Consider the following 16719-nt stretch of genomic DNA (forward strand, 5'->3'; position numbering starts at 1 on the left):
GTCCCAATGGACTCCCTCCCCTGGCCTTTCATTCCAACCTTTCTGCACACTCCAAGGTCTCTGTCTTCCGCAGTGTCCCAGATGGTGGTCATGCTTAAGTGGCTTCTTCTAGTGGAAGGTTCCAAGGGAGTGAAGCCCTCAGTGGAGAATCAGTGGCTGGCACACTTCCTGGGATGCTCTGCAACAGCCACAGCTCCAGCCCTGCTCCCTCCTTCACCCCGACCTCATCTGTGAGCTCAGTGTTCCTGCAACCGTGGCACACACTGGGAAGAAACCCTCTCAGACCACACACTGGGAAGCTCCAGCCTGTGGGCTCTGGCTGATTACTTCAGGTTCTCTCCCAGTGCCATGTCAATGTCCTCCTTGGGGAGACCACACCACCTGAGGTCGGAGGCCTCTCCTGCCTCCTTTTCTCCCAGCCCCTGCAGGCAGCTATGTTATGCCATGTTGACAGTGAGTCTCTGCAGGGAACCCTGGAAGCCCCACTTGAACTGGTGTGCTGGGGGCACACGAGCTGTACATGCACCCACACTCACATGGAGACCAAAAACAAGGGTGTGGACGTCCCCAAACCCTGTGCATGCTGCCCACCTGCATCATCTTTATTCCTCCTCTGCCCCCATGGCTCCCAGGCTGGCCCGCTGCCTCTTGCCTGTCCCAGTACCTCCTCCCTAGGCTGCGTCAGGGCCTCCGCTGGCTCTTGCAGCCTGTGGTTCTTACTTCCACCACAAGGACTGTCACTTGCTACTGAAGCAACGATAAGGTCCTTCCCCCACTGGGCTGGGCCTGCTGTAAGCAGGGTGTGCAACTTTCTTTCCTAAAACTCCCGGAGTTAGTGCCCAGGAGGCAGACACGTGCGGATTGAGCATGTGTTTCCGGCTCTCTCCATATCCATGTCCAGCTACCTGCGTCTAAACCTGTGCTCTGCTCCATGTGAGTCCATTTCTACATTCCTATCTCCATCCTCTTTCTCTCTGATATTTATGTCTATGCTACGCCCGTGTATCCATGTCTGGCCATATCCAGACTGTGTCTGTCTATACCTGTTTCCATGTTCATCTGTGTCTGTATATGTCTGTATTCTTCTGTCTGTAACTGTGTCTGCCTATCGACATACCTTTTAAAAAGTCTCTCTCTATATGTCTATGACACGGCCACCCCTGGGGCAGGGAGCCACTGTCCAGTGAAGGCAGGGCCGGGCCCCTCGTTATTATCCCGTTTTTGCCTTGTCTCTGGTGTCTCTTCCTGTTTCAGGACAATAGAGCCATACTTCTTGCAACCGTGGTAAATCTGCAGATCAGTTCTTACTCTTGGCCTCTAGAACTACTTTCTGTTCTGCAAACAACACGCAGGACTGATTTTCTCATACATGGACTTAAAGACTTCTGTATTCTGTTGGCACAGTCTCTGTGCCTTTCATTACCTGCATTTCATTTTAGGACATTTCTCCAGTTTAAAAACTCACCAGAATATTAAAAATAGCTCTGGAAATCTGGAATTTTTCATAACACAACTATGCAATATAATATAAAGGTTCAAGTCCTTCTGTGAAATAAAACACCTAAGAATGGTGTCCCTCCTGCTCTGAGAGGCTTGGCTCTGTCACTCAGATGCTGCCAGAATGTTTGGACTCAGAGTGCAGCCTAGGACTCCACTGACTTCCATAAACCGGCAGCATCCTCCCGCAACCGCCTTCGCAGGTCATTATGAATCTCCCCAAACACTAACCCTAAGCTGCTTCTCCTTTTGTGCGACTTTGCCTGTGGGTGAAGCAAGATGTAGGAAGAGCTTCTAGCAAATGTGCTGGCAAGTACAGCCCACTGCTGCTCTGTCCTGGATGGCATCTTCGCTCCCCCAGTGTGAATGCCCAGGCTGCAGGAAGAGCCTTGAGGAAGAGGTGCAAGTGCTCTGGTCAATTCCACCCGTGAGCACAGCAGCTCTGTTCCACAGGATGGAGACACTGCATGTAGGCGGGCAGCGTGGCCAGGGGAGGAGGGTCTTATGAATCGGATAGAAATGTCTTTCTCTTGGAGAGAAAAGCTGACATTTTAAATGTAATTTCTTCATAAAACAGCCCAAAGCCTGGTGAAGTTTGGCCAGAGCTTTTCAGCAGAAGCACCTTAGCTATTTGGCTTGCTTGGGACAGCTCCTCTAGGCAAACGCAGGAAAAAGTCCATCCTGGAAAAGAGGAGGCATGCACCTTGGCTTCATGACAGCACATTCCTCTAGGAAACATGGGCATCCCACTAGCTTCCTTGTCCATCTTTCTGCCCAGGAGCAATCCTAGTTCCTCGGATTCCACACACTGGACCTAATGTTGACGCACCAAGAAAAGACATGCGAAATGAGGAGCGAGGCTGCCTGCACTCAAGAGGCTGTGCGGCCTGGGCCAGCTCCAGCCCGAGACTGCCAGGTCTGAGAATGTGGTGCACAGGGAGGAAGCTGCGGCCGTGTTTCTGCGCAGCTTGACTTTGCTGGGCAGCTCCCCCACTTCCTGAGCACGTGAACTTTCAATAAAATGGTCTCACTTTCGCACCCCAGCTACGGCCCAAGCTCCGATCACTTATGCCCATTTACATGAGCATAAAGTTACACTGATGAAGTGGCCTTTTTAATCCGCCATGGATCGTTTGACAAAGACTTCCTACTCGTTTGCATGCCTGGACCAGTGTTGCTGAAGTAAGCATGTGGCATCACTGCTACACACAAAAATGACCGACTGTGGACTCTGGGCCAACACCAGACCACGTGAGAGGCGGTGACCTCCGTGGGTGTTTACGAAGCTAATCAGAGCCCACAAAACCACCAGTAGTACCAAGATGCTCAGGGAAAGAGAAAAGGAGAAGAAAATGGAGGAACTTAGAAGAAAGTAAGAGGTGACAGATAGGGAAAGTCCAGCTATGAAGTGCCACACCCCTGCCATCCTGAGCCACATCATTGCCCTCCTTCCCCCTCCCCGACAGCCACACGTACCGCACTGTGCACACCAGGTGTGCAGAGACAAAGAACACTATGTTCTCACTCTGTAACCACAACCTCCGAATTTTAGGGATATGCCCCAAATATCCCTACCTTTCCTCTAGCAGTGGGCACTTGCAGAGCACATAAATTAGCTCTGCTTTTCTCACAGATATTCACAAGGAGAAGAGTGTCAAAGCCAAGCTCCTGCAGGAGGGAGACCTGGGCCTGGACTGTGTCCCCCAGCCCATGGGCAGGTTCCTTTGTCTCTCTCAGTCTGCCTCGGCTGTCAATGGGGATCGTAGCACCCTATTACCCCTCTTCTAAAACGGCTTAAATCAATGGCTTGCTTTTAAATCGATGTGCGCATTTAATGTGGCGGTATGTGTTTTGCCAGACAGAACACACACTGCCGCAACCCAATTTCAGAAACATCAAAAGGTGACAAAATGCGTAGGAAGTAGACGAACTGTGCACGGTTGTGCCGCCCATTTCAGAGGGCCCCCCAAAACGCCACCAAAGCCAGAGCTAAGCCTTCAGAGGACGCTGCCGGACTGTGAAATGTATCTGTATTCACAGATCAATTTCCCACATACCGAGTCGATCCCGTGGCACGTCGGCGACGGCAACTGCTGAAACATCCTCTGCTTCCACTTAATTAAAGCTGGTTGGCGACGACGTGCGTGGCGTTTCTGGGGAGTCACTGGCTTAGGTGACGCGGGGCCCGGGCCACGGAATCTTCTGGGCGCGGCCATCGCTGGGAACACTGTTTCCACCACGACGCCCGCTTCCGCGCTCTGCTGCCGGGCGGCAGGCGGAGGACGCGGCTGGGAGACGCACCGCAGCTGCCCAGTGGCTTCCACCCCTCGCTGCCTCAGGTTCCGGGGCCAAACGGGCCTCAGAACAGGCCCGGAAATGCGCGCCTCAGGGGCTGGAAGCCAAGCGCTCCGGTGAGGAGACGAGGCTGGAGTACTCTCCACAGCGCGCCCCGAGTGCGCCCGCCCACCAAGGCCCTTCCTCCTCCTCTCGCGAGAGCGCTCCACGCGCTCAGCAGAGACTGGGACGCGCGCGGGAAACCCCGCGAGATGAGGATGGTTTTTCTTTCCATGACGTAGCCCCGCTTCCGCTTCCTTTACGGCCCAGCCCTGAAGCGACCTTTGTTTCCGGATACTGCCGCGGAACCCTCGAAAATCATAAAGGTATTTTGTGAGAAACTGCTTGGTCTGTGGGGTGAACCGGGAGCGCTGACAAGGATAGCTCCAGGCTTATTTTTAGATCCTCTGGAGAGGGGAAGTGTGTGTGAGGGAAAGTCAGAGAGGAAGAGCCGAGAGAGAACGATTTAAACCGTAATAACTTCATAAAGCCGAGTTTTCTTGTAATATTCTTTGGTAATGTTGAGCTGAAAACAGATTTACAATCAAAATGGGCTTAATCTGATATTAAGAAATTCTCTTAAAATCCCCCAGACAATTGAGATTTCCCCCCCCCCCACTTTGGTTTGTTTTGGGTTAGCTCCTCCAAGAGGCTGTGGATGTAAAGAAATGCATTGACGTTAATTAAAGTGAGTTTTATGCTGCTGAGTGGGGGGGTGTTCAACTCCTGATTACCTGTTGCAAATAGCCCTGCCTGGTGGAGGGGGATGGTGCCCCGCTCCCCACCTGACCATTCACTGCTCACAGGATGGGACGTGGCAGAACACTGGGGGCTCTGACACCACCACGCTGGGGTGTAGATGTTCCTGTCGCTAATCCACATTTCGGAGTCCAGACCCAGTGCACTCAAAAAGATGAAAAATCTAGGTCATCCCTGAGAACAGTGCACCCAGACATGCACTAGAGTTCTGGCCTGACCCCCCCCCCCCCCAGTTGCTCCGATCGGGTACTGAGAATGTGGAAAATTTCAGGAAAAAGTCTTCACCAGGGCACGTCCCCTTCTCTGGTCCTTCAGGAACATGGTTGTGGCATCTTTAATGTCGTCAAAGTGCATAATTTTTCCATGGCTTCTTGTCCTGATGAAGACCCTTTCATATGGGGGAGCAAATCTATTTCATAGCACATCCATTACTTCAGTTGATGAGGTCTAATAAAAATTCTTAATTAAAATTAATTGTAATAATGATAATATCATAATCAGAGCCATAATTCCTATTTTCCCATATAAAATCATTTGATTTTGAAACAAATCACCACACAGCTCTCATTTGGCTACTTATTGGCCAAATTAATCAAATAGAGAATTTTTTAAAGTAAAAGCACTATGCTGTAGACTATTTCCATCATGGCTATAGGAGCATGTCAGAAGCTCCTGATGTTGATGGGGCCATCCATAGTGGATCCTATCTCCACACCTGCACGTGGCATCCCAGCTACACTGGCACTGCAGAGCCCAAGTGCTTGCAACTTGGTCACACCCACATCCGTTTCCTGCTAAGTCCCACACCAACTCACAAAGGCTATAGTGTATTTCCCAACAACCCCTCTGTGCCTTCGCAATCAGACTATGCCATTGGACACAGACAATAAATCACTGTAATTGTTCTAATATGGCCATGACCACATGGCTGGAAACTTTACCTTTTCCAAGGTGCTGCATGCTCCGCCTGTCACAGTCCTTGCATTTCCTCAGGGAGTGGAGGGGAGCTCTGCAGGGGTGAATGCAAAGAGAGCCCTCTAGTAGTCTGTTTTCTGTTGCTTTTAGCAGAATACCTGAAACTCAGTAATATGTAAGGAAAGGAATTTATTTCTTACAGATCTGGAGGCTGAGAAGTCCAAGGTCAAGGGGCTGAATCTGGCAAGAGCCTTTCTCTAGTGAGGACTCTGCAGAGACCAGAGGCAGCACCAGACATCCCAGGGTGAGGGGGCTGAGTACGCTAAGGAGGTAGCCCAGGCTCTTCCTCTTCTTAGAAAGCCACCAGTTCCCCTGCCACCATAACCCACTAGTCCATTACCCCATTAATCCATGACTGGATTAATCCATTCTTGAGGGCTGTGCCCTCAGGATACAATCACCTCTTAAAGGCCCCACCTCTCAGTACTGCCCTACTGGGGATTCAGTTTCAACACGTGTTTTGGAGGGAACATTCAATCCATAGCTAGACCCAACCAGAACTGTTAGTAGCCAGGATGGCTCCAGGCCAGGCCCACAGGGATGGCTTGGAGGTGAAATATGGGCTGCACTTGCACTTCGAGTTCCCAAGGATGCCCTCAGCTCTGTGGTCTTGCAGTCTTAGGTGCGGTGCCTGCTCCAGTGGCTTTCAAAGTAAATCATGACTTGAAAGGAGTGTCACACATGATTGATGAATCTGAACAGTGAAAGACGAAGAGGAAATGAATAATAGTTGAATATGCTAGGGATAATGTTTGATTTTTTTTAACGCTAATGATTTCATGTAAATCTATCTTGGCCATTTTTGAGGTTTATGAATAAGCTCAGGACCAAATTCTTAGTCATTCAAAGGTTCTGAGTTTTCAAACTGTATCTCGCCTGCTGTCCTGGAAGGATGCTGAGAGTAATCTCATTTGAAGATGGCTGCTTTATAGATGCTGGACTCTTGGCACCGCCCCCAGCCCTTTATTATCTTTGGCAGGTGACGGTGGAAAAGTTTGCTGTGAGAGGCTATGGAAGCAGCGCCCTGTCCCAGAGGACCTGTGGCTGGGGTACAGGGAAGGAAACCTAGTTGTCCAGAACGTGTCAACTCTCACCTTTTGAACCCTGGCAAAGGACCTTTGATTATAAGGTCTGTAGTGGGCTGAACTGTGGCCCCCAAAGACATGTTCACCCAGAACTTATGCATGTGACCTTATTGGAAAAGGGTCTTTGCAGACTCAATTAAACTGTAGGATAAGACCTCAACCCAGTGACAGTGGTCCTTATAAGAGCAGGGGAAGACAAAGGGACACATGGAGAGGAAGAAATTTTGAAGACTGAAGCAGACTTTGGAGAAACACACTGAAACTCAAGGAGCACCGGGACTGCCGGCAACCACCAACCAGAAGGTGGGAGAGGGGCAGGGAACAGATTCCCTCTCAGAACCTCCGGAAGGAGTAAGCCCTGCTGACACCTTGGGTTTGCACTTCTGGCCTCCAGAACAAGGAGGGAACAAAGGTCTATTGTTTTATGCAGCAAAGTTAGTGGAAATGTGTTACAACAGCCCTGGGAAACTGATACAGTGTCTATAATACGTGCTCCGGCCACCTGTACCTTTGTGGACATTTTAAGTGAATGCAATATTTCCTTCCTCATGTTTTTCTGTTTCACATATCTGAAGCATGGGTTCCTTTTAGTGGGTAGATTTTTTTGACCAAAAGATGCCTCTCTCTGAGCTTCGTAGCCCTGTTTACAGCACCCCAAACCTTAAGGGGTCCCTCATGTGGCTTCCGCCTGAGGTCAGGCTCCCAGAAGCAGAGCCTGGGGCAGGGATTTGGACAGGTACGGCCAGCTGAGGGAACGTGCCCCAGGAAACACCTTAACAGGAGGAGGTAGGAGAAGGGGCAGAGGCCAGCAGGGCTGTGGTCTCCCCAAAGCCTAGCCTTGGCCTGATCCTGGGGTGGGCTGCCAGGTCCCCAGGTATGAGACAACTGGTCCTTGTACCCCATTTCTGTCAGTGATTGGTTGCAGCTGAGGAGCACATGGGGGTAGGTAACCCTGTAGGTTTCCGGAAACGGACTAGGAAGCAGGGATTTGGGTGGGCACTGGCAGCACGCACTGCAGGTGTGCCCACAGGTGAGGGGTTCATTGGCAGACACTCCTGTGCCTTCCTTGTCACTTACCCATTTCAGAACTGCCACCCCATTTGTAATTTTGACCTAATTAGGACCTATTAATATTTGTCCCCTGACCATTGGGCTTTGCAGTGTCTCAAGACATAGACCAAATTTCTCCTCAATTCGCCACACATAGACATTTGGCCTCCCTGTGTTGGAGTGGCTACAGGCAATATTCAAGTTGACATTCTTGTTTTTTCTCAACATTTCAAAACGGAATATCAAGGGAATGGTGTATTTTAGCTTAATTTGTTCCTTCACTCATTCACCTCGTACCCCCCCGAGAACCAGGTGTGGTGTCAGGACTGAGGCTGCAGCAGCAAACGCTGTGCACCTGCCCTTCCCAAGAGCCCAGAGCCTGCGGTGGGGACAGGCTGTGAGCAGAGCATGAGGACCCGGTGATGGCTGCCACCACTGACACCGGGAACTATGCCTGTGGGGTGCTTCGGGAGCACCTAACCCTGGCAGGTCAGAGGAGCAGGCAGAGAAGGATTCCTGGCAGGGTGGGCACTCACCAAGTGGAAAAGAGAGTAGCTCAGCAAGGCCTTGGAGATGCCAGGAAGCGTGGATTTTCACACGTGCTGTGAGTCGTGTGGTTTGGCTGAAGGAGAGCCCTAGGGAGAGGGGGGCAAAGTGGCGTCAGGAGGTGAGGCGGCCAGGCCAAGCAATTCAGGGAGGAAGTTTAGGTCAACAGGTTCTACATTGTTATTGAAATTTGGGAATTATGGCAAAAAATAAAAGAAATAAAAAGGCTCCTACCTCCTAAGGTGGTGTGAGGAGTAAACGAATACAGCCACCGGCTCAGAGAGTGTGCTTGGAACATTTGAGCTGTAAAGAACCTTTAGCAGTGCTTGGCCTATTGCAGGGACTTGATTAAATATTTGCTGAATGGAAATCCTGCATTTTGTCATGAAACATCATGCACATTTTAGATCCGATGACATAACTGCTTTGGGTTTAATATGAGATGGTTTTTCTCCAGTGGTATGGTCAGCATGGCTGCTGTGGCAGACCTGCCTTGCCCGTGCTGGCCCTCTGCAGCCTCCCCGGGGCCAGAAAGGTGTGTGCTCCAGCGGGGAAGGGAGCATGCAGGCTGAGGACAGCCACGGGGGAAGCGCGGGCTGAACCAGTTGTGCCCCTCTGCTGCAAGCTTGCAAGCTCGCTGTTTAAACTCAGGGGCAAGTGGCCAGACTAGCTGCTGCAAGTCACTGCAGGCGTGAAATGACATGTCCTGCTTCACTGTCCCCAACACACCCAGCTAAGAAGACCACTCTGTGGAGGAGCTGCATGCAATTAGAGTATGAGATTCAGCAGGTAGCACATGCTAAATGATCTTGCAGACAGGACTATATTCAGGCATGGATGGTGGTTCACGGCTGCTGCCCAGAGCTCAGTCTGCCAAAGTGGAGGAAATGCTCACAGGTTCTTGGATGAAGGCATGAAAAGTTAAAAAGCACAGGCTGTGAATCTTTCTCTTGACTCGTGGTGGCAGAACTTCTGATACTCAGATTGCCTAGGTGGGACAAGGTGCCCACATGTTTTTTTTTTTTTTTTTTTTTTTTTTTTTTTTTATCTCTTCAAATGGTGAGCCACTTCTCTACAATATTAGCCAAGCTGTGTGTCTCATTGTCTGTTATTACAGGATTGATTGATAAAAAAAAAAATTGTCATTATAAATTTCTGTAATGGAACAACGGAGATTGCCGTGGGAACCCTGACTCTTAATTTCCAGAAGTTTCTAAGCTTGATTCATAAACTTAATGCTACAGGAACCTAGCTGTTTTACCAAGCACAGGAAGGCACCATTTTCGATAGCACTTCCATTAAGTGGGGAAAAAAACAAAAAAAACAATACTTTTAAAAACTGTCTGAGATATTCTTATGTAGTATGATATAGCATTGATTTTGATACATGAATCAGGGAAAACAGGAAATTCAACTTTCCAGCAGTGAAATTACAACTTCCTAAGGCACATGGGCGTGCGCTATTGGGGGTCTTAGAAAGTGAGAGTTCTTTTCGAGCCTCGCTCTGCAGGAGAAGTGCTCTGTGCATCCTTCTGTGAGCCTCAAAGACGGTCGGCTGCTAAAGGGTTTCTTGTAATCCTGCTTCTACCATCACGGCAGAGCCAGGCCTGCCAATGAGAGGCTCTCAGTCCAAACTGGACAAGTTTCCATGATGTGCTTTTGGAAGAAAGAGCAAATTAGAAAAGGAAAGAAGCAGGGACAGGTGAAGGGAGGGGAGCAGCCACTTTGTCCCCAGGTCGCTTCTACGTGTCTTTGGAGAATGAAGAAGGAACCTCAAGGAGGGTGAACCCTCATCCCTGGGAGCAGGCATGACTCTCCTTTCCTTTGCCCTTCCAAATGCACAGGCTTTTAGAGGTTGGTCCCAGCATTCTAAAGGTCAGGTGTGGCAGTTCCCCAATGGCAACGACTCCACCAAGCTCTAAGCATTTTTGCCCAGGCTGGTCCGGCTGTTGCTGAGGCTGGGCAGGGGTCCAGGTCTCAGGCAGACTCACAGACCCCCAGTATAATGGCCCTCCTCAGTGATAAGCCTGTTTCTTCCCACCAGCTAGCTGCAGCTTGGTTGGGAGCCACACACAAACTGTTCCTGGAAATCAATGATATCGGTATCCCCAGCTCAGAAGTCCATAATTAATCTGCTTCAGGGATTCCTGCTCCAGCGTCCATGCCAAGCCTGGCTGCTAGGTAATCCGCAGCCTCCAGAGAGGGTTCCAGGAGAATCCGGAGCCAGGAGTGAATATTTCACAAGGTGCACAGACAGTTGACTTGCTCACGTGTCACCTTTGGGCACATTTACAGCACCCACTGGCTCTCTGAGACCCAGCCAAGCACCCTGCTATGAAGTAGCACGTGGGCTGGGGCCTCGCCCATGGGCACTAACTAAGGAGCAGCTAAAAAGGTGACATACTGGGGTGCAGCTGCTGGGCACTCTGATGGCAGGTAGGTGGACAGTCAGGAAGGAGTTGGACAGGCTGTGCCAGAGGGCGAGGTGTCAGACTGCCACCCCCCCCCACCAGAAGCAGCTGGGGAGATGCACCCACACTTGTACACAGCTTGTCATGTTTCATGTGGAAGAGCTGAGAGCTCTTCTGTCTTGCTTTTGCTCAATTAGTGTTTGTTGAATGCCTGAACAAACAAATAAAAGCTGCTATTAAAGTCTAAGAAATTTAGAAATTAAAAAGGAAAACATAAGCACAGTGTGTTACTTTGGCAAGCTCAAAAATGTACAACATGCTCACTGGCCATACGTCTCAGCTGAATAAAACACAATGGATGGCCTGTGGCAGGCCAGGCTGTGAGCTACCCGGGGGGTCTCAGCCCCCGCCTCCAAGACGCCCAGGATGGAGGTCTTGGTCAAGCACACATTCCTTTCAGTTGAGGACTGAAGTGTGAACACAGGCCTGTCTGCTCCTGAGCTGCAGGTTAAGGAGGCCCAAGTGTGAAAAGCTCCCAGGTGCAGAGGGACAGAGTGGGAGCAGGCACAGCTTCTAAAACACCTGGCGTGGAGCAGTCACTCCTCACTGCCATCGGCACGGCGGGGGCTTCCCAGGCACAGTCACATTCCCAGGCAGAGCCTTGGTTCCTTGAATATTTGTGGGAAACTACATTTGGAAGCAAGAGGAAAGAGTAATGGGGTTAGAGCACCCTAAAATCCTAAGGGGTTGCTTTTCCTAAAATCTAGTTTAAGTATCTAATATAGAACAGTCCCACTGGCAGAGAAAGCCATTGGTGCCAATGGCTTGAAAGCCACTCGCACAGTCAGAGCCCAAGCCAGAGCCTTTCTGCCCCACCAAGACCCCCAATTCCCAGGTGAATGTTCTCTGTGTTGCTCCCGTGTACAGAAACCTCCATTGTGCTTGTCCTTAAAAGGACATTATGAAAAATGCATAGAATTAAGTCAACACTCTTATTCAGGTGGTTTGTGTTGCTTAGAAGAAGATAAATAGTCTGTTCCTGGTCATGCTCTCTGGATCTAAGTCTCCAGGGGTGATGGGAGTACTCATGCTAGGACCGTCATAGTAGGCTCTGGATGTGTGTGAGTCAAGGTGACAGGAAGGAGAAATGTGTGGCCCTTGGTATTGTAAGGCAAGGACTAGAGTGTCCCTGGACCTTCCTTTGGGCTGAAGCAAACAGAGGAGTCCCTTTGCATATTTCCATACATGCCACCCGATATGTTCCTTTTTTTCTATGCAGTTGACCTGGAGATGACTTCTCAGCTCTTGAGCCAGGGACTCCTCCAGACCCATAGCTGTTCCCACTTGTTAATTCAGTCCCCTCACCTTTCACATCCTCCCCACCAAGGGATCAGCAGTCTTGCAGTAATTTGTGGCTCTAGGCCCGCTGAGGATGCTGTTAGAACTTTCCCTCCAAAGACCCAACCCCAAGTGCATGAGATCCTCACCCACGAGGCTAGCCTTGGCCCCTCCGACAGTGCAGCAAAAATTCGGGCCCCCTTCCCGAGATAGTCTTCCACGTTCTTGAGGGCGTCAATTGGATTTATCTCAACTCTTTCCTTCTCCATTGTTCTTCCGGCTTTTCCTCCAAGGGATGGGCATCCCCCTCGCATCCAGGGCTCCCCGTGTCAGACAGGCCAGTGCGCCAAAGTATTCCGACGTGTGCAGCTCAGAATGGGGTCTAGGTGTGGTTGGACTCCAGATGGTGCCGAGAGTGGTCTTCCATCCCGCGCCGGCTGCCCTCTCTGTAGGTGCACACACCCTGGGTGCAGGTGCGGGCACACGCGTGCACGTGAGCACGCTCAGCTCGCCTGCAGACGTGCCGGCGTTGAGACAGGAGCCCCCGAAGATTCAGTGCACTTTCAGATTCCCTGTGATAAGTTAGAGACGGGGAAGGCTGAGCGGACTGGTGCCGTGGTTATTTTCTCAGGATTCCAAGGCTGAATTAATTGTGTACACCTTGAGGAAAGTGTGGAGGAAACAATAGGAAAGCTCCCTTTAAAGTCGTCTTATTAAGGGAAAAGCGCCCTGCCCTCGCTCTCTCTCAGGGAACCTCCACTCTGCCTTATCAAACACGAGGTGCTTGCTCCATGCAACAGGTTCCTCCCTCCAAAGCTGTGTTCTTACATTCCTCACACCCCCTGTAGGCTTTGAAATCAGTGTTCAAAGTGGACTTTCTGAATTCATGAAAACCCACAGGTCTATAATCCATCCCTAATGGAAGTCAAACATGACACCGGCAAGATAAAACGCAGTGGCCTCCCCCTCTGTTCACAGTAGGTGTCTGCGGATAATAAATATTTTATTTTACTACAAAAACAAATAACTAAACATACCCCCTGTGTTTGTTCTGAACTCGACGGTAGCTTTTGTGAGTTTACTATATTTCAAAGGCGAGCGCGGAAACCGTAGCGTCACGCCGGGAACTGGGCGCGCGCGTACAAAAGCAAACCAAAGCTGCTTTCATTCTCTACAAACCGTGTACTACAGGGATGCCAGCCGTGCCCTGTGCTGGGGGACTTGTGGGCACTCCTCTGCCGTGCCCTGCTGGGGAGCGGAGCCGCCACCGAAGTGGGCGAAGGGCCGAGGTGTTTGGAATCAGTCCGGTTTCGACCCGAGTGGTCTAATCGACTCTCCACGACCAACACTCACCGAGAAACCGCCATCGCATCGCGTTTATGGACGGGGTCCCGCGCAGACCACGCCTCCCTGTGCTCAGGACCGCCCAGGCCTGGGGGCTTAGGAGTCCTGGAGGGCAGAAAAGAATGTGTCAAGTTCTAAAGCTTCTGTCTCCAAGAGAATTCAAAGCCAACTTTGATGAAAATCATCCTGTTGCACAGTCTCCATCGGTCTGTAGAAATCTTACAACTACGGTATTTAATGGTTTCCAGAAAGTATTTTTGATATGTCACGATCTTTAAATTAGGTAAGTGGTCGAGTAAACAAAGTGAGCATCACCAGGCATTCGCCTGTGTTGCTCGCTCAGTGACTGTGTATTAGCGTGTGAGTTGTCTGGGTTGGTGACGACAGTGACAGTGCCTCTGGAATGTTATTTGATCTTCTGTTTCTCTTTGGTCATGACTTGCAGATCAAAGGAAGATTTTCATGTGGCCAAGTGTCCAGTGCATTTGTGCAAACAGGTGGCTCGGCAGAGCACTGTCCCAGGGACTCAACGTGCCAGTGACCCAGGCTTGGGATGGCTGTAGGCCACCTCTGGGAGAAAGTGGTCAGCAGTAGTGTCACACTGCTTAGATCTGATGTTAGACTGCCAACCACACCATGTCTTCCTCTGGTTTCAGAAGGGTGTGGACCCGTCCGAATTCTCACGGCAGTACCAAGTAGACTGCCACCATCATCCTCTCTGGACGCACCTGGTCCACCTCTGTGGTACCCGATTGCAGATGTCAGCTTGGACAGTGTTTCCAGATGAGATTCATACTTAATTCAGTGAACACCGAGTAAGGCAGATTGCCGCTGTGATGTGGGTGGGCTTCATTCCATCACCTGGATAGAGCAAAAAGACTGGCCTCCCCAAGCCAGAGAAACTCCGGCAGATGACCTTCCACCTGGGCCTGTACAGTCACCGCTGGCTATCCCGGGCCTCTGGCCTGCTGCTCCACACTGCACATTTGGACTTTGCAGCCTCCAAAGTTGTGTGGGCCAATTCCTCATAATAAATGTCTTTTCTCTCTCTCTCTCTGTCTATATACATATCTTATTGATTCTGTCTCTCTAGACAACTCTAATGCAATCTCCTAGCCAAACCCAGTAGGGGAGAGACAACAAGTAGTAAGAAAAATAGCAGTGATGTGATTGGACAGCTTGTCCTTAGGGAAAATTCTACCCAAAGACCCAGGAGCCCCAGACAAAGCTGTACATTTCAACTTCTAGGAGCTTATCCCAGTGCCACCCTCTAGCCCTCGTCAGACACGGAACCCAGCCGCAAGAGCAACGCTGCCGACTCATTGCAACCAGCTACTACTGACAGCAACGACTTTTTTACTCAATTTCTGCAGACTCCTCAAGAGAAAGAATAAAAGCGTCCTGACTCTCTTCAGGGAGAGGATTCGCAAGTGCCTCTCGGCGGTGTTCTTCCAAGCTCAGCTTCCAATCTGGTGGTTGGTGACAGGGTCCACAGTAACTTTCTTACCAACACACAGTCCTTTCTCCACCTTTCTTTGTCACCCTTGTCTTTCCTGTCCCGTGTTCTGCCTCTAGGTGGCTAGTTGTCATTCTGGGAGACCAGGCCGACAGGAGCAGTGTTGGTGACAGCACGTGCTCAGCGTCCTCTGCTCACCGCTCTGGGTCCCCCTTTATCCTCCTCCACTGGTTCTCAGCTCGGAATTACTATCCGCAGAGTGAGTGAGTCAGAGGGTTATCGGGAAGATATCAGGTAGAATCGGGGCATTTGTTCCCCCTCCGAGGCGCCTCGGGCTGGCTGTGCCCAGACACTCCTCCCTGCTCCCTCTGGGTAGACTGTCCCGCTCGAGTCTCCTCCATCCTGGTTCTGGCTACCACCCCTCTCCTGTCCCTTGGGCCCAGGGGTGGTGACAGCTCCACTGTAGGGGGCCTTGGCGCTGTCCCCTGTGGTTTCCATCACCCACACACGTCCCTGTAATGAAACCCTTTGTGGACAAGCCCTTCTGGGGTTGTTCTGCTGGAGAGCCCATCTGCTTCCTGTGGGGCCCTGACGGACCCGTGTGATTTGTGGTCCACACAGGTAAGCCAGGAAACCTCCTCATCTCAAGACCCTTAACTTAGTCACGTCTGTAGAATCTTTGCCATATACAGTAACATCTGCAGGATCCAGGGATGAGGGCCTCGTATCTTGAGGAGGGGCATTACTCTACTACCACAATGCACACACACACACACACACAGCATTATCTTTTAAAATGCCATCTGTAAAGAAGTGTATACACTTAATCTCACAGATGTGTATTCTACATACCTATGTATACTATATACATGTTTTATATTTCAACTAGGCTTCCCCAGTTACGCCGTAGACTCCTTCGGGGACCCAGTCTCACTCTGAGCTTCTGATACCTGGCACACAGTGGGAACGTCGTGAGACTCCGTGTGGCCTTGGCAGCGCTCCCCACTGCCCCTCGTCTTTCGCACCTTACCGGCTTTTGCTCACTTATTAGGCAAACACCTGACTGTGTACTACCCGCAGAACAGCTCCCCTTCCTGCTGCAAGCTCATGGTCTAGGCGCCGTCTGCTGGGGCCCCGCATGGCTGCATCATGGTGCTACTCGAGCCGTAGGTTCAGTCCCTGCAGGACAGGGCGCAGCCACAGCCCTGGGCAGAGGCTGTCACTACCTTACACCTCGAGAGGCAAAGCCCACTCCTTCCAGGGGGAGGCACAACCACTCACCCAGACGGGGGCTGGCCGCTGTGCCGCAGGCTCTCATCTTCCTGATTCTCCTGTTCTGCCGTACACCAGTGGTGCCGAACCTCTGTTCAGCTGTGACCTCATCACATGTCCCTGAGTTACTGGGACAAGAATATAATGTAAGACACATAGGAACAGATCTTTCCTGAATAACATTTGGGGTTCCTGTGACTCTCCCCACTGTCACTCCAGCTACACATGTGCCTTGCACCTTGGGTGGGGCGAATGGGGGCCCTCAAAACACACCTCCATATCCAAATCTCTGGAATGGTGAATGTCACCTTATTTGGAAGAGGAATCTTTGTTCACTTGAGATAGATTATTGTGTACATCGGGGCTCCCAGAGAAACAGAACCAACAGCATATGTATATATATAGAGAGAGGGAAAGAGACTTTTTAGGTCCGAAATCTGCAGGTTTGGCCAGCAGCCTTCCGACCCAGGAAGAGCTGCCACTGCAGGCCAAGCCTGTTGCAGTATGTTGGAAGATCCTCCTCTTCCAGGGATCGCAGTCTGTTTCTTTCAAGGCTTTCAACTCCTTGGATGAGGCCCAGCCACTTTATGGAGGGTAATCTGCATTTCTCAAGGTTGACTGATTTAAATGTTAGACTCATCTAAAACATACC

At 50.7% G+C, this 16719-nt stretch overlaps 2 long non-coding RNA genes across 2 annotated transcripts in view; one reads left to right on the forward strand and one right to left on the reverse strand.

The window, feature by feature from the left end:
* The window catches only part of LOC142875630 (uncharacterized), a 40911-nt gene extending 36931 nt beyond the window's left edge, over window positions 1-3980 (reverse strand). The window contains exon 1 of the long non-coding RNA XR_012922935.1: window positions 3555-3980. This is a non-coding gene — a long non-coding RNA (uncharacterized LOC142875630). The remainder of the gene's footprint in view (window positions 1-3554) is intronic.
* A 109-nt stretch (window positions 3981-4089) lies between these two features.
* Window positions 4090-14391, forward strand: LOC105880396 (uncharacterized). The gene is made up of 2 exons (XR_001158175.2): window positions 4090-4157; window positions 13785-14391. It is a non-coding gene; the product is annotated as an uncharacterized LOC105880396 (long non-coding RNA).
* Window positions 14392-16719: the final 2328 nt, after the last annotated feature.

This window comes from Microcebus murinus, chromosome 14, assembly GCF_040939455.1.
Source record: "Microcebus murinus isolate Inina chromosome 14, M.murinus_Inina_mat1.0, whole genome shotgun sequence".
NCBI lineage: Eukaryota > Metazoa > Chordata > Mammalia > Primates > Cheirogaleidae > Microcebus > Microcebus murinus.